This window comes from Nerophis ophidion, linkage group LG28 (genome assembly GCF_033978795.1).
Source record: "Nerophis ophidion isolate RoL-2023_Sa linkage group LG28, RoL_Noph_v1.0, whole genome shotgun sequence".
In the NCBI taxonomy this organism is placed as follows: Eukaryota; Metazoa; Chordata; class Actinopteri; order Syngnathiformes; family Syngnathidae; genus Nerophis; species Nerophis ophidion.
Genome location: NC_084638.1, coordinates 24,532,850 through 24,559,573, shown reverse-complemented (window position 1 = coordinate 24,559,573; position 26,724 = coordinate 24,532,850). Strand labels below are relative to the sequence as shown.

Genomic DNA, 26,724 nt, shown 5'->3' with positions numbered 1-26,724 from the left:
TTGAATCATATTAACTGCAATTGGACTTGTTTTCTGCAACCATGGCTGTTTAAGTGGTAGAAGGGGATAGCCTACTTAAACCAATGCTTCTCCTACACCCATTGCGTTACTTCGGTAACGCATATACTAAAATTGGAACGATACAGAGAAGATTAGCATGGCCCCTGCGCAAGGATGACACGCAAATTCGTGAAGCGTTCCTCATTTTTAAATAAAAGTAATGTTTCTCTGTGAAAAACAAACCTTTTCTTACTTGCCTTAACCATGCACAGTGGAGACACGTAAATTGTTAAAGCACTCATGATTTAGAAAAATAAATCTATGAGTTAAAAATAGATAAAGTAAGCAACATTTTTTGTAAGAAATATATATGGTACAACGCCCCTGCAATAATGAGACAGATATTTATCAAGTGTTTATATCACATGAAAAAACTGTACATATAATTTTTATCACCCGAATCGCGAACCCCAAACCTTTACAATAGGAAAGTGTGGAATGCTTCTAATGAAATGTTCCTTGTTTGAAATAAAATAATTGGTCACCTGAACCTCTAACTGCCAACCCTTTACAACAGAGAATAATTAAATACTTTCCATGAAGTATTCATTAGTTGGAAAATAAAAAAATGTATTTCGCCCAAACCTTTAACCTCAACCCTTTACAACAGAACTGTGGATTTAAATGAAATGAGTACTTGGCAGGAGGGGATAGACAGAAGAAGAAAAAAGAACACAAAAGAGGACAATTAGAGACAACACAACAAAAACAACAACACTACAACAACAGACTAATATTAACTAGAAAATCTCCCATGGAAATTTTCATCGGCCTGCTATCTGTGCCCTGGACCTCCGGCCGGGGGTCGCCCGAAGCCACCATACTTATTAGATAGTGCCGAGTGTCTGAATCCGTGAGTTTTAGGTGTCACTGTACAAAATGAACCACAGGGCCAACCTAAAACAGTAGCGTGTTTACACAAAAATGACAACACATTCGCATTTTCTTTCGCTCCCGTTCGGGATTACAATCTACCGCTCGGAAGATACCACACTTCCTCATTTTTCTACTGTAGATCAGAGATTTATATTTTAAACCACCACGGATACAATACCCTCTTAAAAATGAGAGTCGTAAACGCGAAATGGACAATCACTGCGATTTCTACCTCCTCGGTAACTCATCGGCGAAGCACCTGGGCTTCGGAAGTAATGTGATCCACTCATGCCTCACAGTGGATCGGAACAGAAGAAACAAGCCCCTGACTGGAAGGATAGACCGAAGATCTACAATTTTACCATTACTTCTACTCTCAGGAGACACTGAAATAGACCCTGGAACAATAACCACCCGATAATGTTATCTCGCCTGGCGAAGCCTTGCAATGTTGTTGCGAACGACAGAGGACTTCACCCCGAACATCGGTGCGGTTGGCGGCCCAGAGACGAAGGAAGACAGCTCAGACACCGGTGAGGACAGCGGCTTGGGGGCGGACAACGTAATGGCTCTTGACGACACTTTGGCCGCCATTAAAATCGGCAGTGCGGCGGTCCTCCTAACCTCTCCCGAAACCCTGAGGGTCATTGCCGCCACCTGAGACCCCAACGGCCTACTAAGGTTTCCGGGGACTCTTCGTGGATCCCTGGTCATTGTTCTCCACCTCACCAAAACCCGCGAAAACCACATCAACTCCCACCACTCCTACCCGCCCCCCACTCCCCCTCTTCAACCACGCCCCTCCCCCATCATCTGGACTATGAACAACGGGCCTCTCTCCCCCTCTCCCAAGTCTTGCTACAGAAACCTCAATAACAACCAACATCTTCTGGACAGTACTTCTCCCCAACAGACTCTGATGTTCTTTTTGGTTCCGGTGGGCTACACATTATCCACCTTAATGTGAACAGCCTCTCTGGAAATAAACTCGACCAAATCAAAGAAATGTTCCACAACAATAAGGTAACAATCCTATGTTTCTCCGAAACTATATTAGATGAAAGTGTTTCGGACTCAGAGATAGAAAAACTTCTTGGTCATCAGAAAGGACAGGAATAAACATGGTGGTGGTGTTTGTATGTATATTCACCAGGATATTAAATACATAACTCACTCTGATCTCAACCACAATGCCTTTGAATCTGTGTGGGCAGAAATCCAATTCACAAATGCTAAGCCGGTACTGATAGGGACTGTATACAGACCCCCTAATCAGAGGGATTTCTATGGTGTTCTAGAAGAGTGCATTGCTGGTCTAGAAAACGTGGAGAAAATTCTAACTGGAGATCTGAACACAGATAGTCAACGCAGAGATGCGCCTGTCTTCAAATCTTACAGCAAATTCTGTAATCTATACGCTCTTTCCCAGCTAATAACACTCTCCACACGGGTGTGATTCCACCCAATCAACCATAGATCTCATCCTCAGATCAGAACGGTATAATATAAAAAATAGTGGGGTCATGATCTGTGGTCTTAGCGACCACTATATAACCTTCTGCACGCGCAAAATTAGTAAACCCAAAGCCAATGGCCACATAACAGCTCAATCCAGATCCCTTAAAACACACTCCAGTGATAAGTTCAACCTCAAATTAGGTGAGTGGGACTGGTCCCCTGTGCTCACAAGCAACCTGGTTGAAGATGCTTGGGATCGCTTCAAAAAAGCGTTCCTAGCGGTACTAAGTGATATGGCTCCCTCCCATGAAGTCAGGATCAAAGCCCGCTCTGAACTATGCATCAATCCCGACAAATTGGCTGCCATAAAAGACAGACAGAAAATACTTCGAATACTAAAAAGTGTAAAACCAAAGTAAATAAACAACCCAATAATAATAACTTCAAATCACTCCTTTCAACGCTCAAAAAGCAATGCAATACATTAAGAAATAAGACAAAAAACCTGACCAAATCCTTAAAAAAAATGGAAGTGTGATTTATTGATATCGGACAGCAGCAGTTCTCATGGAGCGAGCGAAGTGGGTTCTTGACCCATATGCTGCAACTTCCACTTTTTCGAACAAGTCAGGGTGTGCTCCACCAACTGTCTTTCCAAGTGGGCCTTCCCACAAAACAAGGTGACTTTTAGTCTTTGGGGTGCGAGTCTTCCCTCGCGATGGCTTATGAGAAGTTCGACTTCTCCCGGTCTCTAACTCTTCGAGCTGGACATCTGGGAAGAAGCTTTTTTAACTTCTCAGGTTGAATTGCTTGATGGACTTTAGCAATTTCCTCCAGGCCGTAGCAGACCAGTTGATGTGCTTGTTCGGTTCCTTTGGGAGTCTTTACTCTGACCTTCAGGAGGTACCGTTTTGTGTTGACCTTCATGGTCATTCCTCCAACTCAATGTACGACCAGCGTTATGGCTTCACTTTTCAGGCCCAGTCTTTCGGCAGCTTTGGGAGTTCTATAATTTGTGTTAGATGCTTCAAGCTTTTAAACTTCTCGCAGAAGTATATCTCGTCGGTGTGTCCACTATCACCACAGATACCACAGACTTCATCAACATCATTCTTTGTGGCTCTGGTAGATGCAAACTTTCTTTCTTGCCTCCTGTCTGCTTTGTCCACAATCTTCAGTTGTTCAAGTCGTTCCAGTATTTCCTCTTGGTTCTTCAGAAACTTCAGGAGCATATCAAAATGGTTGTCTGGGTTTACATTGTTGGTGGGCTCAATCATATGTATCAGCCAGTCTCTCTTTATGAATTCTGGTAGCTCGCTTTCAATGGACTTGATGACCAGGGGGTTCCTTATGGCTCCTGAGTTTCCTAACTCCGTCAGGTCAGCCAGGGCCTTCTCCACAGCTTGTATTAGTTAGGTCAATGACCCTCGTTGGCTGGTTCCCCTTAACTTGTGGCATTTCATCCAGCTCTTCCAAGATTTCGACTGTGATTGTTGATTTGTTCTCGTATCTGTTTTCCGGGACTCTGAAAACATCTGTTGTTGTGGAGTAGGTGGACAGCCTTAGTTCCTTGGCAGTGGATTCACTGACACTCTCCAACAGCTGGATGTTCTGGACTTCTGGTGATCCAGTGGGCTCCCCTTGCTTCTGCAGGCTCTCCCAATCCTTCCTCCACCTGTCATAGTCCCTTTTGCTTCCGTGGAAGATGGGTAGGGAAGTAGGTCTTATTTTCACAATGGGTGGTGTTGGTTGGGCAGGTCTGCCGCTTGCACCTTGATCAACCAGCCTTCTTACTTGGCAAATTCAGCCTCTGTTAACTTGAGCTTGTAGTGTGATGCTTTCAGGTGTTTAAGTCTGCCATCCATTTAGTCTTTCAACTGTTGAGGGATCCATTTCTCCCAAACAGACATGGCATGGATGGTCGCACTTATCGTCACTCTTAGTAAGGTGAGGTGAATGTCATAGCCTTCCATCTTGTTGCTTTCAACTGGAACATTTTCGGCCTTTTGAATAGTGTCCTCTGACTCTGTAATTGCAGCTTTCAGCTCAGTTTTTCCGTATCTTCCCCAAACGCTGGTTTGAACAATATCCTTGATTTTGTCCATCTTAACTTCGGCTTTTTTTTTATAGTAGTTTGGATTTCGTGTTCTTGCTACTTACCAAGCTCTGCTTCTGGATCATCCTTTCTGAGGTCAACCTCCAGGCCAATCTTGTAGTCTTTGTTTGGATCCAGCACTGACCTGAATTCCTCCTTTAATTTATATTGCAGCAGGCGTTCTGCTCCTCTTGAGATTAAGTTGGCAAGTTTGGTGAAGCTGCTCTTGGCAATCATCCTCTCCTGCTTCAGGATCTTGACTGGCGTCCCCAATACCTCTTCAGCCATCTTTATTTGCTTTATTCCGGCGTCCACAGCTTTTATGGTTCTTGAAGCCCTGAATCTTCAGTCCAGAGCAGCTCTGCTGGTTTATAACTGTTAGGTTCCACTCTTCTACTCCAAAAAGGACCCACGGACAACTCACAATTTCCAATTGATCAACTTTTATTTTTTCCAACTTAAAGCTTTGTTGGTATAATTTCAGTTGATTTTCAAAATCATCAGCAGGTTGTAAACCTTTAAACCACAGAAACAAAGATGTTATTCTAGTTAAACAGGTATTTTCAAACAATGTTTTATAAATGCTTTTAAACCTGTAAATGTTTTAAACTTTCTACATAGTGTTTTAACTTTTAGCAAAACATGACTATCATTTAAACTTTGCATTAATGTTTTGTACTTTTAAATTTATACATTTGCCATTTTAGCTTAAGCTTTAAACTTTTACATGTGCTTTAAACAACTTGCTTTTAACTGGTCGTACCCAGTATGCAATCAAAGTTCAAAGGTAAATGCAGTGGTTCAATTTGAGCCCAGCAGTTCAAACATACAAATTGAGAAGTTCAGCAAACAAATTAACAAGCTTGCAGGTTCAAGTTAAGCATATTAAAAAAAGCATTTTGATCGTCAATATATGAAGAAGTATATTCACCTACTATTGGTGTGTTTGGAGAAACTTGTTGAGTGGATCTTGCGGTTGTGGCTGCTTGCTGTTCTTCTTTCCATGGGGGTAGTTTGGTGAAAGAGTGACTGAACCTCCTTCCTTTTCAGGTGCCTTCAATCAGTAATTTGGTGGAAATTTTACCTTGGCATTCTGGGAATTGTAATTTTCCCTGATTTTGACCATGTAGGGCATGGATTACTGTCACTTCTCAGTTTTTAACTCCACAAAAGGTTTTTTTTTTTTGGGTGAATAGCGTTGCCATGGAAACCCGAAAGGATCTGTTATCACCGTAACAGACCAATATACATGAGGGGAGGGGCTGTCAAGTGACATCAACATCAACATGTAATTAAATGAACCTGCCAATATTACACAATGACAGGAAGTTTATTAGGATTTGTTGAAAAACAATGCCGAACAATGTCTGATTGTGGGCAAACACTCTGAGATATCAATTTATCGTGAAAAACCACGAGCGCCTCCAGGCCTAGAGGAACGTTCCGGTGTTGTTGGATTTCCGATAAGTGGAGAATTGGCCGAGTTAGAGCGAGTAGTAAAATAGGAATTTTTGTGTTTTTTGGTTCCGACGTCTTAACATTAGGCCTCCATGAGTTTTATATTACTATCTTGGCTTTGAGGCCCAGCAGAAGCCAAGTGGGCCACATGAGCTCCATGAATGTGACATTTTCTGAGAGAAGACATGTGTGTCAATGTTTTCACCGAAACACATGACAGTGGCATAAAAGATTTGGGTGTGAGGACAGGTTTTTCACCAAAATAAAAGGCAATATTTTGAGACAGTGCAACAGAAAAGTGCAACAGCGTCTTCAAGCCCTGCAGTGAGTGGTGAGACAAGAGAGGGTTCTAGGAAAAATGGTCAGGGTGGAGAGACCTCAAGTAAGAAACAAAGCAAATACAGGGATAACGATTGGGATTCAAAATGACTGTACAACAAAAATGTGGGTGAGAATTAAACAAAATGCAACTAATAGTCATTATAATTATTTTTGATATTTAGACTTGAGATTACCATTTAAAAAAGCCCTTGTTACGGTTATATTTACATTCATTTAGAAAAAGCCCTTGTTACGGTTATATTCACATTCCTTATCTAAAAAAATAAAACCATTGCAGTAAATTTACGTTTTCATAATTGTTCATCTCAATTAAACAAATCAGGACTAGTCAGTCTGTCCGTCCATTTTTTATCTGCTTCAACTTTTATGTTAACATTTATCTAGCCATCCATCAAACCTTGTTATTCCGCTTATCCGAGGTTGGGTCGCTGGGGCAGCAGCCAAAGCAGGGAAGCCCCAACTTTTCCCTCCACAGCCACTTCGTCCAGCTCTTCCTAGGGGATCCTGAGACGTTCCCAGGCCAGCCGGGAGACATAATCTTCCCAACGTGTCCTGGGTCTTCCCTGTGGCCTCCTACCAGTAGGACGTGCCCGAAACACCTCCCTAGGGAGGCGTTTGGGTGGCATCCTGACCAGATGCCCGAACCACCTCATCTGGCTCCTCTCGATGTGGAGGAGCAGCGGATTTACTTGAAGCTCATTAGGATGGCAATAATTGATAAAAAAATGTCTAAGTCAGGTGGGCCAGTGACAGGAAAGATGTCCTACTGACACTTGTACAGGCTTATGAGAGTGGTGCTGAAGAGGAAAAGCAGCAAGAGGAAAATCAAGAGCTGAGGAGAGGTGCAAAACTAAGAACCCTAACAGAGAAGGGTAGAGGAATGCAAATTATGAAAATCAACACACTACAGTTTAAGTTCAACGCCAGTTATGGAAGATGGAGAACTCAAGCTAAAGCTGATCAATCAATCAATCAATCAATCAATGTTTACTTATATAGCCCTAAATCACTAGTGTCTCAAAGGGCTGCACAAACCACTACGACATCCTCGGTAGGCCCACATAAGGGCAAGGAAAACTCACACCCAGTGGGACGTCGGTGACAATAATGACCCAGTGGGACGTCGGTGACAATGATGACTATGAGAACCTTAGAGAGGAGGAAAGCAATGGATGTCGAGCGGATCTAACATGATACTGTGAAAGTTCAATCCACAATGGATACAACACAGTCGCGAGAGTCCAGTCCAAAGAGGATCCAAGACACAGCAGCGAGAGTCCCGTTCACAGCGGAGCCAGCAGGAAACCATCCCAAGCGTAGGCGGACCAGCAGTGCAGAGATGTCCCCAGCCGATACACAGGCGAGCAGTACATGGCCACCGGATCGGACCGGACCCCCTCCACACGGGAGAGTGGGACATAGAAGAAAAAGAAAAGAAACGGCAGATCAACTGGTCTAAAAAGGGAGTCTATTTAAAGGCTAGAGTATACAAATGAGTTTTAAGGTGAGACTTAAATGCTTCTACTGAGGTGGCATCGCGAACTGTTACCGGGAGGGTATTCCAGAGTACTGGAGCCCGAATGGAAAATGCTCTATAGCCCGCAGACTTTTTTTGGGCTTTGGGAATCACTAATAAGCCGGAGTCCTTTGAACGCAGATTTCTTGCCGGGACATATGGTACAATACAATCGGCAAGATAAGATGGAGCTAGACCGTGTAGTATTTTATACGTAAGTAGTAAAACCTTAAAGTCACATCTTAAGTGCACAGGAAGCCAGTGCAGGTGAGCCAGTACAGGCGTAATGTGATCAAACTTTCTTGTTCTTGTCAAAAGTCTAGCAGCCGCATTTTGTACCAACTGTAATCTTTTAATGCTAGACATGGGGAGACCCGAAAATAATACGTTACAGTAGTCGAGGCGAGACGTAACAAACGCATTGATAATGATCTCAGCGTCTTTAGTGGACAGAATGGAGCGAATTTTAGCGATGTTACGGAGATGAAAGAAGGCCGTTTTAGTAACGCTTTTAATGTGTGCCTCAAAGGAGAGAGTTGGGTCGAAGATAATACCCAGATTCTTTACCGTGTCGCCTTGTTTAATTGTTTGGTTGTCAAATGTTAGAGTTGTATTATTAAATAGAGTTCGGTGTCTAGCAGGACCGATAATCAGCATTTCCGTTTTTTTGGCGTTGAGTTGCAAAAAGTTAGCGGACATCCATTGTTTAATTTCATTAAGACACGCCTCCAGCTGACTACAATCCGGCGTGTTGGTCAGCTTTAGGGGCATGTAGAGTTGGGTGTCATCAGCATAACAGTGAAAGCTAATACCGTATTTGCGTATGATGTCACCTAGCGGCAGCATGTAGATGCTGAAGAGTGCAGGGCCAAGGACCGAACCCTGGGGAACTCCACACGTTACCTTAACGTAGTCCGAGGTCACATTGTTATGGGAGACACACTGCATCCTATCAGTAAGATAAGAGTTAAACCAAGACAGGGCTAAGTCTGACATACCAATTCGTGTTTTGATACGTTCTAATAAAATATTATGATCGACGGTATCGAAAGCAGCGCTAAGATCGAGGAGCAGCAACATAGATGACGCATCAGAATCCATCGTTAGCAATAGATCATTGGTCATTTTTGCGAGGGCTGTCTCCGTCGAGTGATTTGCCCTGAAACCGGATTGAAAGGTTTCACATAGATTGTTAGATGCTAAGTGTTCATTTAACTGCTCCGCAACAATTTTTTCAAGGATTTTTGAAATAAAGGGAAGGTGAGACACCGGTCGGTAATTTACCATGAGGTCAGGATCGAGGTTAGGTCTTTTAAGAAGAGGATGAATAACCGCTTTTTTGAATGCTAGGGGAACAGTGCCCGAGGAGAGTGATAAGTTTATAATATTTAGCACTGATGGACCTAATAATACAAAGAGCTCCCTTGATCAGTTTCCCAGGAAGAGGGTCAAGTAAACATGTTGTTTGTTTTATTCCATTTACACGTTGTAACAATTCCTCTAATGTTATTTCCTCAAAACGAGAGAAACTATTTTGGAGGGCAGTATCCGCCGTATATACAATCGTGTCAGTGTTAATAGAACCCCGTTGTAGCTGGGACGCATTGTCTTTAATCTCCTTTCTAATGACTTCAATTTTCTTACTAAAGAATTGCATAAAGTCATCAGCTGAGTGGGTTGAGCTACTGGAAGGAGTCCCTTGTTGGGTTAGCGATGCTACCGTACTAAACAAAAATTTAGGATCGTTTTTATTACGGTGGATGAGATTTGAGTAATATTTAGCTTTAGCTAAGGTAAGCATGCGTTTATAAGTTATTAAACCATCACTCCATGCTTGATGGTGCACCTCAAGTTTAGTCGTGCGCCATTTGCGTTCCAGCTTTCTACATAATAATTTCTGAGCTCTAGTTTCTTCTGTAAACCACGGGGTGCGCTTTTTTGGAGCCTTTTTTAACTTTAGCGGTGCTATGTTATCAATGGTTTCGCGCAGGGCGTCGTTAAAGTTGTTAGTGAGGTTATCAATAGAGCCCACATACTTTGGGAATGGTGCCATTACCGAGGGCAGTAGGTCAGCAAGAGTTGTCGTTGTGGCCGTATTAATGTTGCGGCTGCTATAGCAGTTATTATTATTATTAGTTTGACGAACATGCGTCTGAACCTCGAATTTTATAAGGTAATGATCGGACAATACTTTAGTATACGGGAGTATCGTAACTTTGGAAACGGTGATGCCCCTGACAAGCACTAGGTCTATCGTATTACCGTTGCGATGCGTGGGTTCATTTATTATTTGTGTGAGACCACAGCTATCAATTACAGTCTGGAGCGCTACGCACGGTGGGTCCGATGGGGTATTCATATGGATATTAAAGTCCCCCATTATGATTATATTATCGGCGTGTGTCACTAGATCAGCAACGAACTCTGAGAATTCATTAATAAAGTCCGAATAGGGCCCTGGGGGGCGGTAGATAACAGCCAGGTGTAGAGGCAGCGGTGTGACAGACCTCATAGTAAGCACCTCAAACGTTTATATTTATTATTTATGTTTGGACTAAGGTTAAAGTTTTCGTTGTATATTAGTGCGACCCCCCCACCCCTTTTGAGCGGACGGGCAATATGCGCATGTGTAAAGTTAGGAGGACATGCCTCATTTAGCGCAAAAAAGTCGTTTGGTTTAAGCCAGGTTTCGCTGAGACCGATGACGTTAAGATTGTTGTCTCTGATAATATCATTAACTAACAACGTTAGATAAGACGCCATTGTCATCAAAAGAGCCTTTGGAAGAGTCATTGGTTAATTCCATTATTGGTGAAATCTAAAATCTTTCTGCAGATGTCACAAGTGCTTATGAAGAGCTACGCCAAGTTTCAACTCCAGAACAGGAAACACGACGAAAAATTGACACGTGTACACAGACTTCCACTTTCATTCTCTCTGTAGCTGCAAGCCGCCTGGATGGAAATATTCTAGAAGAGGAGCCAGAATGGCCAGAAGCTGGTTCTATATTTGACTAAACTTGTAAAAGCTCTGTCATGTCTATTTTGAAAGACTACACAGTGCAAGGAAGCACCAAGTCTTCTGTGGGTCGCCAAGAAGCTGCTGCAAGCCAAGCTGTTCTAAAAGTGCTACAAGAGCAAGAAAGAGAACAATTGGAATTAAACCTTAGTGAAGAAAAAGCTAGAAAGAAGATAGCTGAACAAGAGGCAGCAGCCAGAAAGTGTTGCTTACAGCAAGAAGAAGAGAAAGCTAAAATAAAAGCTCAATTAGAAGAAGACCATGCAGCTCTACAAAGGACTCTAGAGTTAAAACGTAGAAAGATAAAGAAATTGGAGAAAGTGAAAAGTCTTAATGCAGCAAAGGCGAAAATGCTGATATATGATCAAGGGAGTGTCAAAGAAGAGTGGAGTGACGTGTTAGGAGATGATTTTGAAGAAGATGACCAAGTATCTGCGCCCCCAAGTCATCTGTCTACACATAGGTCTTCCGTATCAAAAGTTAAGAAAACATCCAAAGACAGTATAGCAGAGCTCGTTAAGGTCCGAGCAGGTGCTTTAAGTGCCAACAGAAGCCCAATTCCTGAACCTCCAACATTCAGCGGGGATCCATTGAAATATAGTGACTGGAAACTATCTTTTCAAACTTTGATAGACCAGAAGAACATACAAGAGAATGAGAAGATATACTACCTACGAAGATACATAGGTGGTCAAGCCAAGAGAGCCTGTGATGGTTATTTCCTGCTCGGAACTGAATCTGCCTATGCTGCTGCTTGGGAGATTCTAGAGGAGCGATATGGAAACCCATTTACAGTTGCAAAAGCTTACAGAGACAAGCTCCAAGTGTGGCCTAAGATTGGTTGTAAGGAAAGCCTTGAGCTCCGAGAGTTCACAGATTTTCTCCGCAGTTGTGAGGCTGCCATGGTTAACATCAAGGCATTGGAGATCCTGAATGACTGTAATGAAAACAGGAAGATCCTTTCTAAGTTACCAGATTGGCTGACCGCGGCTTGGAATATAAAGATTATGGAAATGGAACAAGTGAAAAAATGATTCCCCTCTTTCAGTTATTTTGTCAGATTTCGAACTTGGGAAGCTAAAGTTGCCTGCAACACTATCACTTCAGTGTAGTCACTGAAATCAAGTGAGACAGACAAGCCAAGGTCCCAAAGACAACAAAGCTTTGGAGCAAAGACGAACACAAGTTCTAATGAAAAGACTACAAACTCCAAAGAAAATAATTTCATGACGTGCATTCTCTGTAAAAGGAACAATCATACATTGCATAAACGCAGGAAGTTCATGGAGAAAGCTGTGGCGGACAGAGTCAAGTTCATCCAAGCTGAACGTTTATGCTTTGGTTGTCTTCAGTTTGGACACCGCTCAAACAACTGCAGCAATAGGAATGTTTGCGACACATGCGTAAAGAAGCATCCGGCTTATCTGCATGGGGAGCGAATCAAAGATGAACAAAAGCCACCACAAGCCAAGCCAAGTACAAGTCAAGAAAATCCTAATGAAATACCTCAAGCACCCCAAAACAAAGAAAGAACCAAAGATGCTACTTCATGTGGAGTAATACTTCAAAAAACTAACATACAAACGGCTGCAATAATCCCAGTCTGGCTTTCATCCACAACTCAACCAACGCAAGAGGTCCTTGTGTATGCTCTGTTGGATTCTCAAAGCGATACAACCTTTGTTCTGAGTGAAGTAGCAGATGCATTGGAAGTGGACAAAGAGCAAGTCAAGCTTAATCGTTCTAATATGACTGCAAGAACTACAGTAGTATGCTCCCAAAGAGTAACCAACCTGCAAGTAAGAGGCTTTTATTCAGGTGAGAAGATTGCCTTACCACCAGTCTACACACGTGAGTTCATTCGAGCGAACAGAACTCATATACCTACAGTTGAAACTGCCAAAGAATGGTCCCATCTATAGCATCTCCAAGATGAGATACCACCTCTGCAAGACTGCGGAGTAGGTTTGTTCATCGGGTACAATTGCTCACGAGCCTTACTTCCCAGGGAAGTCGTGTCTGGCAAAGTAAAACCAGCCCTATGCCCAGCGTACAGACCTTGGATGAAGTATCATTGGTCACCGGAATCCCTATGTAGACTACGGCGATGCCTTCGGAGTCAGCCATCGCATTGTAGTGAGACAAGTGACACCAGGTTTGGAGCCTTATCTAAACCTCAAAACTGAAGTACACGATGTGTGTCAAACCAAAGTGAAGGAAATTACTCCCTCGGACATTATCAAGGTCCTTGAATCAGACTTCTCTGAAAGAGCTGTAGAAGATGAGCGAGAACATCACACAAGATGCAAATGGACACTACGAAATGCCATTACCGTTCAAAGAGGAACGACCAAACTTGCCCAACAACAAGAAGTGTGTAGTACACCGACTAAACTGTCTTGAAATAAGACTGAAAAAACACCAAAAGTACTACAAGGACTATGTCAATATTATGGATGGCATAATTACCTGAGGTTTAACTGCAGAGCAACTTCAGACCTCAAACTGGTTCACGGGACCGAAGTTTCTCTTGCACACACAACTACCCATAAGAGAGTGCACGGTGGCAGAAATCAAGGATGACGACCCAGAACTCCGCAAAGCTGTCGTGTGTAACACCAAGGCAGAAGACGATAGATCATTGCTGAATCGCCTGGAGAAATTCTCTGATTGGTCAAGAGTAGTTAGAGCAATCGCCAGACTGAAACGACGTAGAAAAGAACACAAAGAAAGCAGTTCTCAAGACTAAAGACAGTAAGCTTGGTAAATTAAATCCATTCTTGGATGAAGAAGGCATCTTAAGAGTGGGAGGCCGCTTGAGTCAAGCCGCATTGCACCCACACGTGAAGCATCCTGCAATACTCCCAAAGAGCAGCCCTATCACAGCCTTGCGTATGAAGCATTTCCACGAGAAGGTGCATCATTAAGGATGTGGAATGACGATGAACGAACTGCGAGCCAATGGCTGGTGGGTCCTAGGATGCAGCAGTGCCATCCCGACAAACATTTTCAAATGTGTCAAGTTTCGAAAGTACAGAAGGAGTACTGAAGAACAGAGAATGGGTGACTTACCTATGATAGAACAGAGACTACTCCACCTTTCACTTAAACCGGCATAGACTACTTATTTTATTCACAATAAGTTTGAAGAAATATTTCATAAGTATTCTTCATCGAAAAAACTGAAGCTAAAATGAAGAATTAAATTAAAATGTATTCATCATTCTTTACAATAATAAAAAAAAAAATGTACTTGAACATTGATTTAAATTGTCAGGAAAGAAGAGGGAGGAATTTAAAAGGTAAAAAGGTATATGTGTTTAAAAATCCTAAAATCATTTCTAAGGTTGTATTTTTTCTCTAAAATTGTCTTTCTGAAAGTTATGAGAAGCTAAGTAAAAAAAATAAATGAATTTATTTAAACAAGTGAAGACCAAGTCTTTAAAATATTTTCTTGGATTTTCAAATTCTATTTGAGTTTTGTCTCTCTTAGAATTAAAAATGTCGAGCAAAGCGACACCAGCTTGCTAGTAAATAAATAAAATTAAAAAAATAGAGCCAGCTCACTGTTAAGTGCTGCTATTTGAGCTATTTTAGAACAGGCCAGCGGGCAACTCATCTGGTCCTTACGGGCTACCTGGTGCCCGCGGGCACCGCGTTGGTGACCCCTGCTCTATAGTATCTTTTTTTGTAACTTATTTGCTACTCTTTTTCTATTTATGCCTTTTTTGTAACCTTCCCAAGGGATTAATAAAGTTCATATCTATCTATCTGATATTATGTCATTACATGTGAAGTGTAAAAATACGAACTTATTAAATATTTCGTGGCGATGTCAGTTTCTCTTACCATGCGGCAGGAAGAGGCAAGGAAGCAGTAAAAGCAGCATCAGGTAAGAAAGTGTTTTATTCCATGTAATGACCCAACGAGGATGTCGTAGTGGTTTGTGCAGCCCTTTGAGACACTAGTGATTTAGGGCTATATAAGTAAACATTGATTGATTGATTGAAATAAAAAGACGTGTGGGGGAAAAAAAAATGTGCAAGTTCAACAACTTCAAAATGTCCAGACTAACGCTGGGCATAAGAAGCCTCTTTTAGTAAATAGCAAAAGATTGTACCTTTTGTTTTGGGCGATAAGTTTGAAGATTTTGCTTAAAGTTTTTGAAACCTTACATTTTCTGAGATTTATAATTCAAGGTTTTCATAAACTGTCAGCCATAATCATCAACATTTTTACCAATGCAACATTTTTGTGTAATTTTCACAGGACTCACTTTGTTAAATTCTACAGTTTATTTTGTTCAATTATAGAGAAGAATTATATATTTTTTTATATTGAATTTTAAAACAGTGGTTTTGGAAATGCTACATATGTACCTCCTGAGACCTCACTGTAGGCTTTCTTAGGTCATGTTACCTCTTAACTAAACTAAATTGATGATAATCCACCTTTTTTCTCTTTTTTACAAATAAGAATCGCTAAAACTGTTAAGGAGCCGAATCATTAAAGGGGAACATTATCACCAAACCTATGCAAGTCTCAATATATACCTTGATGTGGCAGAAAAAAAGACCATGTATTTTTTTAACCGATTTCCGAACTCTAAATGGGTGAATTTTGGTAAAATAAACGCCTTTCTGTTTATCGGTCTTTTAGCGATGACGTCAGAACGTGACGTCACCGAGGTAACACACCCGCCATATTCATTTTCATTTCTCAGCTCTGTTATTTTCCGTTTTTTCGACTATTTTTTGGAACCTTGGAGACATCATGCCTCGTCGGTGTGTTGTCGGAGGGTGTAACAACACTAACAGGGAGGGATTCAAGTAGCACCACTGGCAACAAATCTGCCGCCAGACCCCCATTGAATTTGCCAAAGTGTCTTCACATTTGACCGGCGATGCTAAGACATGGCACAGAGATGTATGGATAACCTGCAGATGCATTTGCAACGATTAAGTCAACGAAATCACAAAGGTGAGTTTTGTTGATGTTGTTGACTTATGTGCTAATCAGACATATTTGGTCACGGCATGACTGCCAGCTAATCGATGCTAACATGCTACGCTAATTGATGCTAACATGCTATTTACGCTAGTTGTATGTACATTTGAAACTAGATACCCACATTTAATGCGAAACACATACCAATCGACGGATTTAAGTTGCTCCAGTGTCACAAGATGCGAAAGTCCTGTTTGGTCTGCACATTTTACCGACGATGCATAGCCATGCTATGGGCCACTTCATTAGGTACACCCACGCTATGGCCGAATAGCGTCAATAGCTATTCGCTCAAAAGCTTCAATTTCTTCTTCAATTTTGTTTTCGCTATCTGCCTCCATACTCCGACCATCTGTTTCAATACATGTGTAATCTGTTGAATCGCTTAAACCGCTGAAATCCCAGTCTAAATCCGAGCTAATGTTGCTATACCTTGCTGTGGTAACCGCCATGTTGTTTGTATTGGCAGCACTGTATGACGTCACAGGGAAATGGATAGTGGTTTCGAAGATAGCGAAAATAAGGCACTTTAAAGCTTTATTTAGGGATATTCCGGGACCGGTAAAATTTTGAAAAAAATTTCAAAAAATACAACAGGCCACTGGGAACTGATTTTTATTGTTTTTAACCCTTTTGAAATTGTGATAATGTTCCCCTTTAAGCAGAATCAAATGGAATCAGAATCACAAAAATCTTATAAATACCCATCCCTACTAAACCCACATCCACAAGTGGGCCACAGGAAGGAACCCAAACAGGAAAAACTGCTATATATGAACCTGGAATGTCAGAGCGACATTTGTTCTCCAAGACGTGCAGTTATAAACCTCAAAATTGTCATCCAAACATTCAGTTGTCTCAAATCAAAAACTGTCACGACTTCAAGTCTGAGGCTTCTACTCATCAAAGAGAATTCCTCTGCCCATGACATGCAAGAGAGTTTGTCCCTGCCAATCTAAATTTATATTCCCACACCGGAAACTGCAAGAGCATGCATGTCCTTACTTAAGATTACTCTGCTGGAGAAATTGCTCCTCTTATTGATTTCGATGTTAGTCTGCCTACACTATAGGTTACAACTGTTTGCAAGTACTGGTAACTCGAGAAGTCATGTCAGGAAAAGACAGTGAGCCCTTTACCCAAAGAACAGATCTTGGCTGAACAATAGTCTGAAGTGTTGATCCTTGTGTGGATTATGGAGACGCTAATGGTTGCAGCCGCATGATCATTGTCAAGGAAGAGACACTCAGCCCACCATTCAATCAGTTGTTGAAGGAAGTCCATTACATTAGTCGCACCAAAGTTAAAGCAGTCACACCATGATGTGATTGGAGTACCTGAGTCCGATTCCAATGGAATGAAGGTAAAAGACTAATTTCTTCAAAGGGGATTTGCGCTTCATTCCAATATTGGAGGAAGTAGTAAAAATGCTAGAAGATGAGCATCGTGAACTACATTTGCCATTTACGGAAGACAGTCCAAGTTTACCGAATATCAAAAGTTGTGCAGAAACACTGACTCAAGAATTCTAAGCAAAGATAGAAAGAGAAACAATATCACAAGGATTACAGTCACACATTAAAAGCGTTACTAAAACGGCCTTCTTTCATCTCCGTAATATCGCTAAAATTCGCTCCATTTTGTCCACTAAAGACGCCGAGATCATTATCCATGCGTTTGTTACGTCTCGTCTCGATTACTGTAACGTATTATTTTCGGGTCACCCCATGTCTAGCATTAAAAGATTACAGTTGGTACAAAATGCGGCTGCTAGACTTTTGACAAGAACAAGAAAGTTTGATCACATTACGCCTGTACTGTATATACCTTTATATACATACATATATACCTATACTGGCTCACCTGCACTGGCTTCCTGTGCACTTAAGATGTGACTTTAAGGTTTTACTAATTACGTATAAAATACTACACGGTCTAGCTCCAGCCTATCTTGCCGATTGTATTGTACCATATGTCCCGGCAAGAAATCTGCGTTCAAAAGACTCCGGCTTATTAGTGATTCCTAGAGCTCAAAAAAAGTCTGCGGGCTATAGAGTGTTTTCCGTTCCGGCTCCAGTACTCTGGAATGCCCTCCCGGTAACAGTTCGAGATGCCACCTCAGTAGAAACATTTAACTCTCACCTTAAAACTCATCTGTATACTCTAGCCTTTAAATAGACCTCCTTTTTAGACCAGTTGATCTGCCGCTTCTTTTCTTTCTCCTATGTCCCCCCCCTCCCTTGTGGAGGGGGTCCGGTCCGATGACCATGGATGAAGTACTGGCTGTCCAGAGTCGAGACCCAGGATGGACCGCTCGTCGGGACCCAGGATGGACCGCTCGCCTGTGTATCGGTTGGGGACATCTCTATGCTGCTTATCCGCCTCCGCTTGAGATGGTTTCCTGTGGACGGGACTCTCGCTGCTGTCTTGGATCCGCTTGAACTGAACTCTCGCGGCTGTGTTGGAGCCACTATGGATTGAACTTTCACAGTATCATGTTAGACCCGCTCGACATCCATTGCTTTCGGTCCCCTAGAGGGGGGGGGGGGGGGGGGGGGGGGGGGGTTGCCCACATCTGAGGTCCTCTCCAAGGTTTCTCATAGTCAGCATTATCACTGGCGTCCCACTGGATGTGAATTCTCCCTGCCCACTGGGTGTGAGTTTTCCTTGCCCTTTTGTGGGTTCTTCCGAGGATGTGGTAGTCGTAATGATTTGTGCAGTCCTTTGAGACATTTGTGATTTGGGGCTATATAAATAAACATTGATTGATTGATTGATACACCATATTCATGAATGAAATGATAGTGTGGAGATGCCTCCTGAAAAACTGAACAAAATACCTGCCTGGTAAATACCATAGTATGGGGTGTACTATCCTCAGAAACCTGGAAAAATAAGAGTAATGTTTGACTCTTCGGCAAAATATAAAAGGAGTTTACGCACTAGTAGGAGTCCTGTGACGCACGTTTCACTAGTCATGGTGGAAGACCATGAGTATCTGTGCTTCCTGTGGTGGGACAATGGAGACTTCCAATCGACTCCATCTGTCTATTGCATGCGTGTCCACCTGTTTGGAGAATAATCATCACCGGCCTGCGCAACTTTGGCCTCAAATATTATCACTTCCCAAAGAAGATACTGCAGAGGCAGTAAGAAACCAAGATCTAACACTCAGTGAGCAACAGACTGAAGGGGCTATTGGCGTCAAGTGGTGTATCGCCTCTGACCATTTACAGTTTTGAGTAGTTGTTAACGACCAATCACTGAAGAGTGTTGTCGACTGTAGCATCCATCAACGACCCACTAGGGTTTATGGCGCTTTCCATTCTTCTTGAAAACAATATTGCAGAAAATGTGTTGTGACAAGGCGGACTGGGACAAGGCCTTTGCAAGTGATATCTAGCCACGGAAGGAGTCCTCACTGTCAGATCTCATGCCCAAAGCAGATGTCATGATCAAACGACTTTATTTTCCAAAATATTTCAGAGTAGCGCAGAAACATGAACTCCACTATATCTCAGAAGCAAGTGTTGCAGTATATGAATATTGTACCTATCTAAGAGCCATTGGTAGATCAGTAAAAATGCCTTGCTCACTTGTATTTTGCGTGGACCAGAGTAACACCTACCAACTTAACTTGGGAGCAACGCTACCAAGGCTGGAGCTGTCAGCAGCTGTTGTCGCTGTGCGCTCAAACGACTTGCTTAAACTAGAATTGGAGATGGAAGATATTGAATATTTTTTCTAGCCCCGTACACAATTTGTCTTGGGATGTATCAACAATGATGCATGACGCTTTCATGTTTTCATAGCAAACCACATCCAGCGTATTAGAGTACTTAACCCACAGAATGGACGTAGATTACGTCTGAGGAAAATCCTGACCGTGCGTCTCGTGAACTAAAAGCTAAACCTCTTATCGCCTCCAGCTGGACCAAGGTTTTTCTGTCAAGAAGAACTGCCCAGCGCCAAGATTAATGTCATAAAACTAGACGCAAAAGACCCAGAAGTGCCCAAAGTTGTCGTAAACTACACACAAACAAAAGATAGATTCTCTAGGGCAGGGGTCATCCAACCTTTTTGAAACCAAGAGCTACTTCTTGGGTACTGATTAATGCGAAGGGCTACCAGTTTGATACACACTTAAATAAATTGCCACGAAATAGTCAATTTGCTCAATTTACTCAATTTACCTTTAATAAATAAATCTATATCTATATATATCCATCCATCCATCCATTTTCTACCGCTTATTCCCTTTCGGGGTCGCGGGGGGCGCTGGCGCCTATCTCAGCTACAATCGGGCGGAAGGCAGGGTACACCCTGGACAAGTCGCCACCTCATCGCAGGGCCAACACAGATAGACAGACAACATTCACACTCACATTCACACACTAGTTTTAGTGTTGCCAATCAACCTATCCCCAGGTGCATGTCTTTGGAGGTGGGAGGAAGCCGGAGTACCCGGAGGGAACCCACGCATTCACGGGGAGAACATGCAAACTCCACACAGAAAGATCCCGAGCCTGGATTTGAACCCAGGACTGCAGGAACTTCGTATTGTGAGGCAGACGCACTAACCCCTCTGCCACCGTGAAGCCATATATATATATATATACAAAAAATTGGTATTTCTGTCTGTCATTCCGTCGTACATTTTTTTCCTTTTACGGAAGGTTTTTTGTAGAGAATAAATTATGAAAAAACACTTAATTGAACAGTTTAAAAGAGGAGAAAACACGAAAAAAATGAAAATAAAATTTTGAAACATACTTTATCTTCAATTTCAACTATTTAAAATTCAAAATTCATCCGAAAAAAATGAATAGAAAAACTAGCTAATTCAAATCTTTTTAAAAAAAAATAAAAAAAGAATTTATGGAACATCATTAGTAATTTTTCCTGATTAAGATTAATTTTAGAATTTTGATGACATGTTTTAAATAGGTTAAGATCCAATCTGCGCTTTGTTAGAATATATAACAAATTGGACCAAGCTATATTTCTAACAAAGACAAATCATTATTTCTTCTAGATTTTCCAGAACAAAAATTATAAAAGAAATTCAAAAGACTTTGAAATAAGATGCAAATTTGATTCTACAGATTTTCTATATTTGCCAGAATAATTTTTTTGAATTTTAATCATAAGTTTGAAGAAATATTTCACAAATATTCTTTGTTGAAAAAACAGAAGCTAAATTGAAGAATTAAATTAAAATGTATTTATTATTCTTAATAAAAATAATAAAAAAAATATTTGAACATTGATTTGAATTGTCAGGAAAGAAGAGGAAGGAATTTAAAAAGGTAAAAAGTTGTGTTTAAAAATCCTAAAATGATTTTTAAGGTTGTATTTTTTCTCTAAAATTGTCTTTCTGAAAGTTATAAGAAGCAAAGTAAAAAAAAAAAAAATATTTATTTAAACAAGTGAAGACCAAGTCTTTAAATATTTTGTTGGATTTTCAAATTCCATTTGAGTTTTGTCTCTCTTAGAATTAAAAATGTCCAGCAAAGCAAGACCAGCTTGCTAATAAATAAATACAATTTAAAAAATAGAGGAAGCTCACTGGTAAGTGCTGCTATTTGAGCTACTTTATGAACAGGCCAGCGGGCTACTCATCTGGTCCTTACGGGCTACCTGGTGCCCGCGGACACTGCGTTGGTGACCCCTGCTCTAGCGTAATATTTTTTTGTCTGGTTTGTCAAGAAAAAGATCAAAGCTGATCAGATTTGTGATAGAGTTTAATAGCATGCAAAAGAAAAAATTAAGCCAAAAGTCTTGAAGATAGTCAAGAAGCTGAGCTTACTATCATAGCCATTGTGCAAAGGTCAGTCTTCTTTAAAGAAATTAAAGAGCTTTTGTTCCAAAAGCAGTTGACTAAAAACACGACAAGTAGGCTTTAAAGGGGAACATTATCACCAGACCTATGTAAGCGTCAATATATACCTTGATGTTGCAGAAAAAAGACCATATGTTTTTTTAACCGATTTCCTTACTCTAAAAGGGTGAATTTGGCGATTTAAATGCCTTTCAATTGTTCGCGGTCGGAGCGATGACCTTTCATCCGTGACGTCACAACATGAAGGAATCCGCCATTTTCTCAATCTAATTACACGCACAAAGTCAAATCAGCTCTGTAATTTGGCGTTTTTTCGACTGTTTTCCCGTACCTTGGAGACATCATGCCTCGTCGGTGTGTTGTCGGAGGGTGTAACAACACCAACAGAGACGGATTCAAGTTGCACCAGTGGCCAAAAGATGCGAAAGTCCCTCGTTTGTTCCGCACACTTTACCGACGACAGCTATGGCTACCACAGAGATGGCAAGAATGCGTGGATATCCTGCGACACTCAAAGCAGATGCATTCCAACGATAAAGTCAACAAAATCTGCAATATTGGAAAATAGACCAACACTGAATCTGCCGGAAGTGCGAGCTATTCAGGGACGACGGCAGTCTGTTCCCGCAGACGAGCGAGGTAAACCCCCTGGATATGATTTATGCCACTTCTTTTTCTGTCTCGTTTAGTCCACCAAACTTATAAGGTTGTGCATGAATGCACAAAGGTGAGTTTTGTTGATGTTATTGACTTATGTTGGAGTGTGCTGATCAGACATATTTGGTGACAGCAATGACAGCAAGCTAACCAATGCTAACATGCTATTTAGGCTAGCTGTATGTACATATTGCATCATTATACCTCATTTGCTTCCAGCCTTTCCCTCCACCCACATTTAATGCCAAACAAACACATACCAATCGTTGGTTAGAAGGCGATCGCCTAATTCGTCCTCGCTTCCTCCCTTGCCGCTGTCTGTCATGATATGGCTCAATAGCTCAGTTTCTTCTTCAATTTCGTTTTCGCTACCTGCCTCAACACTCCAACCATCCGTTTCAATACATGCGTAATCTGTTGAATCCCTTACGGCGCTGAAATCAGAGTCTGAATCCGAGCTAATATCGCTATACCTTTCTGTGCTATCCGCCATGTTTGTTTCTGTGTGGTCACGCTGTGACGTCACAGGATAATGGACGGGTGGATATAACGACGGTTAGAATCAGGCACTTTGAAGCCGTTTTTCGGGATATTGCGTGATGGGTACAATTTTGAGAAAACTTAGAAAAATAAAATAAGCCACTGGGAACTGATTTTTATTGGTTTTAACCCTTCAGAAATGGGTGATAATGTTCCCCTTTGACGACTAAATCCCTTCCTGGACCACAAAGCATCCTTAGAGTAGGAGGTAGATTTGAGCAAGCTATATTACATCCACATGTCAAGTACCCACAGGACTGTACAGTTAAAGCATTTAATCAATTGCAACTAGAAAAACTTTGTGCAGGTATTTATTGAGAAAAAAATAGGAGCACATCTGCAAAGATATTTTAACTCTTTCATTTGCATTTTGTTCCCTAAGACTAATCCATCCAAAGTTGATTAAACTAGAGTAATATTTTCATGAATCTGTCTAGCATGTTCGAAACTTAAATCTATAGCCAAATGGACAAGTGACTGATCAGAAGTGTCACTTATCAACCAGTGTCCCTCCTTCTCCTTTATTCACAGAGGTGGGCCAGGGCTGTTACTCATATTTTAGCTCACACACCTCGTCGTCAAACACGAAGAGGCAACGCCTTAGTTGGAGAAACTGGTCAGTAAATGACAGTATTTTTTTTTTTTTTTAAACTTGAGAAACTCCACTATGAGGAGTGTGTGAAGCTGTGCTAAAAACGGCCCCCAGCAGCAAAAACCTACGAAGCTCGACGATAGCTTATTTCCTGTTGGGTTCCACATGGAAGGAAAAGTGCGACAAAAGTGTGATATTACTAACGCACACATTTATCACATTGATAAGTATGTTCATGGTAGTAACCGTAGAAAAAAAAGCTGTTGGAAATGATTTACTAAAATGTTTGTGTGTATGTCTTTTATGAATACCTATAAAAACACCATTGTGAAAGGTCAATATTTTCAAGTTGCTGACGTCTAAACAAGTCCTTATAAACCAGGTACTTAACTTCATATTTTGTTATTTTGTGTTTAAGTTAGCTGGAAAATTGAGCATAGCTTAAAACTAAAAGTAAAGAAGATTTAAGATTGTATTGAACTTTTCTAATATGAGGATTTTTCTTTTTTCTTAACTCAAAACATCTCTCAGGCTGGGGTTCTATAAAGCAAAACATTATTTTCTTACCTGTTGGTATCAGTTTTCAGTTTTTGGTGTCTCCATCAGTCCCTAAAAAATTTAAATCAAGGCATGTTGGAGATATTCAGTGACGTCAATGGATATTTCCATTAAAAGTGAAGCTTGACCCAAAGAGCTTTGCGCAAATTCTACTTTGTAGCTATAGGCAATATGTTTCTTATTTTTCTCTATGTGATTAACATTTTTATGTATAGATCGACTCATGAAACTAGCATTTCATGAGTAGAAAGCATTTTTTTTCAATAAAAGCAACTCAAAACACATAAGAGATACACGGCCATGAGACACGATATGCTTTGAAATGCATAATGTGCTAGCCGGGGCCGTCTGTCAAATTTCAAAAGCCAATGCGGCCCCTGAGCCAAAAGATGCCCACTCCAGGGCTAGAGTCTCAGCCGTGCTAGATAATAACATTGCAAGCATCATAAACAGAAGACAGGCACGAAGACAGACCGAAGGAGGGGCAGATGTTCATACTGCAATCCGATGAGGAGGTAGCCCGCGCGGGTGGAACGCTGGGAACGGCTTTTAGCAACGGCGAGAACAAGACGGCAGAGCGGCTACATCATCATGGCAGACAAGGTCCAAAGGGGCCATCTTGTCTTTCTCCATGGAAAAGTTCTGGTTCTCTTAATCAGTAGTCTTTGACCTCAGCAAGCCTAATGCCTCAGAAGCAAGGTCTACATTGTAATCTTCCTGTACTTCGTAATTTCATGTCCTTAAATACAATTTTGTTCGTCCACTGTGAGAAACACTTCGGACAGGTTGATACGTCTGTGGTTGCATTGTGGCAATGGTCATGGTTTTCACAACGCGGAAGAAAAAAGCAAGGAGATGGCAGAAGCAGCGTCTGGTAAGAAAGTCTTTTATTCTATGTAATGAACCAACAAACAAAAATACATGCAGGGAAAACAAAACACAGGAAAAGTTGTGCGAGTTTAACAACTTGAAAATGTCGAGAAAAGCGGACGCCGGACAAGAATTAGCAAGACAACGTACCGACCGGACACGTCGAGAGAACAACGTACCGACCGGACACGTCGAGAGAACAACGTACCGACCGGACACGTCGAGAGAACAACGTACCGACCGGACACGTCGAGAATTCAACGTACCTACCGGACACGTCGAGAGAACAACGCACCTACCGGACACGTCGAGAGAACAACGCACCTACCGGACACGTCGAGAGAACAACGCACCTACCGGACACGTCGAGAGAACAACGCACCTACCGGACACGCCGAGAGAACAACGCACCTACCGGACACGCCGAGAGAACAACGCACCTACCGGACACGCCGAGAGAACAACGCACCTACCGGACACGCCGAGAGAACAACGTACCGACCGGACACGCCGAGGAGAACAACGTACCGACCGGAAACGCCGAGAGAACAACGTGCCGACCGGAAACGCGAGAGAACAACGTGCCGACCGGAAACGCCGAGAGAACAACGTGCCGACCGGACACGTCGAGAGAACAACGTGCCGACCGGACACGTCGAGAGAACAACGTGCCGACCGGACACGTCGAGAGAACAACGTGCCGACCGGACACGTCGAGAGAACAACGTGCCGACCGGACACGTCGAGAGAACAACGTGCCGACCGGACACGTCGAGAGAACAACGTGCCGACCGGACACGTCGATAGAACAACGTGCCTACGGGACACGTCGAGAGAACAACGTGCCTACGGGACACGTCGAGAGAACAACGTACCGACCGGACACGTCGAGAGAACAACGTACCGACCGGACACGTCGAGAGAACAACGTACCGACCGGACACGTCGAGAGAACAACGTACCTACCGGACACGTCGAGAGAACAACGTACCTACCGGACACGTCGAGAGAACAACGTACCGACCGGACACGTTGAGAGAACAATGTACCGGCTAGGAAGGCAGGGTGAGAATAACTTTTTAAGCTCTCTGACTAGCGATCAAGAGCAGGTGAGCACCCTGATTGCTAATCAGGGGCAGGTGAGTCAAATCAGCGCCCTGGTAACCAAAATGTAAGCGAAAGGAGGAACGCCGAAACAGCAAATGACTACCAAACATAGAAAAATAAACACAAACAAAACAAAACACGACCTGTCGTGAACAGGCCATAACACGTCAGACTATAATGGCATACTCTCGCAAAGCTCTTTGGGTAACACTTTATAATATATAGCGATGTCCGCTTATGTCAGCGTTCGGAAAAGCATCACAGATGTGGAAAATTGCAACCGGCTCGTTTGGAGAAAATATGAAAGAAGGCAAGATCTATCCTGTTCCATGGTTTGATTTCATAATTTAAAGATTCATGGATATTCCAAAAACATGTACCCATAGGAAAGAAAAGTTGGTTTTATATAATAGGCCCCAGATTTAAAAGAATAGTCATATTTAAGCTAGGTTATCCCACCTTTTAGTGTCAAGCGTGACAGACATAACCCTAATGTTTGTAGTTATTGTTCAATTCACAATCTAATTATACACATACCATTGAAGCACACTGCCCGGTTGAGGAAATGCGCCGTCGGCTCTTCAAGGCTTCACTGCTTCCTTCTGCTGGTGATGGCTGAAATAATGAAAGGAGCTAGATTATACTCTACTGGACACAGAACACAGGCCCAGTTTACACTGCACACCAAATTAGATTTTTTTCCCCCTCATGGAGTTGCGTTGCTACGT

General features: G+C 42.0%; 2 long non-coding RNA genes and 1 other non-coding gene across 5 annotated transcripts in view; 1 reads left to right on the top strand and 2 right to left on the bottom strand.

Moving 5' to 3' along the window:
- LOC133544975 (uncharacterized) overlaps positions 1-26,605 on the bottom strand; it is a 47,791-nt gene extending 21,186 nt beyond the window's left edge. For all 3 annotated transcript variants that reach the window (XR_009804692.1, XR_009804693.1, XR_009804694.1), the window contains exon 1: positions 26,534-26,605. This is a non-coding gene — a long non-coding RNA (uncharacterized LOC133544975). The remainder of the gene's footprint in view (positions 1-26,533) is intronic.
- On the top strand, positions 104-209 carry LOC133545707 (U6 spliceosomal RNA). Its single transcript, XR_009804924.1, has one exon. It is a non-coding gene; the product is annotated as a U6 spliceosomal RNA (small nuclear RNA).
- On the bottom strand, positions 4,916-5,625 carry LOC133544944 (uncharacterized). Its single transcript, XR_009804683.1, has 2 exons — positions 5,425-5,625; positions 4,916-5,005 (listed from the first exon to the last, which is right to left on the bottom strand). It is a non-coding gene; the product is annotated as an uncharacterized LOC133544944 (long non-coding RNA).
- Positions 26,606-26,724: the final 119 nt, after the last annotated feature.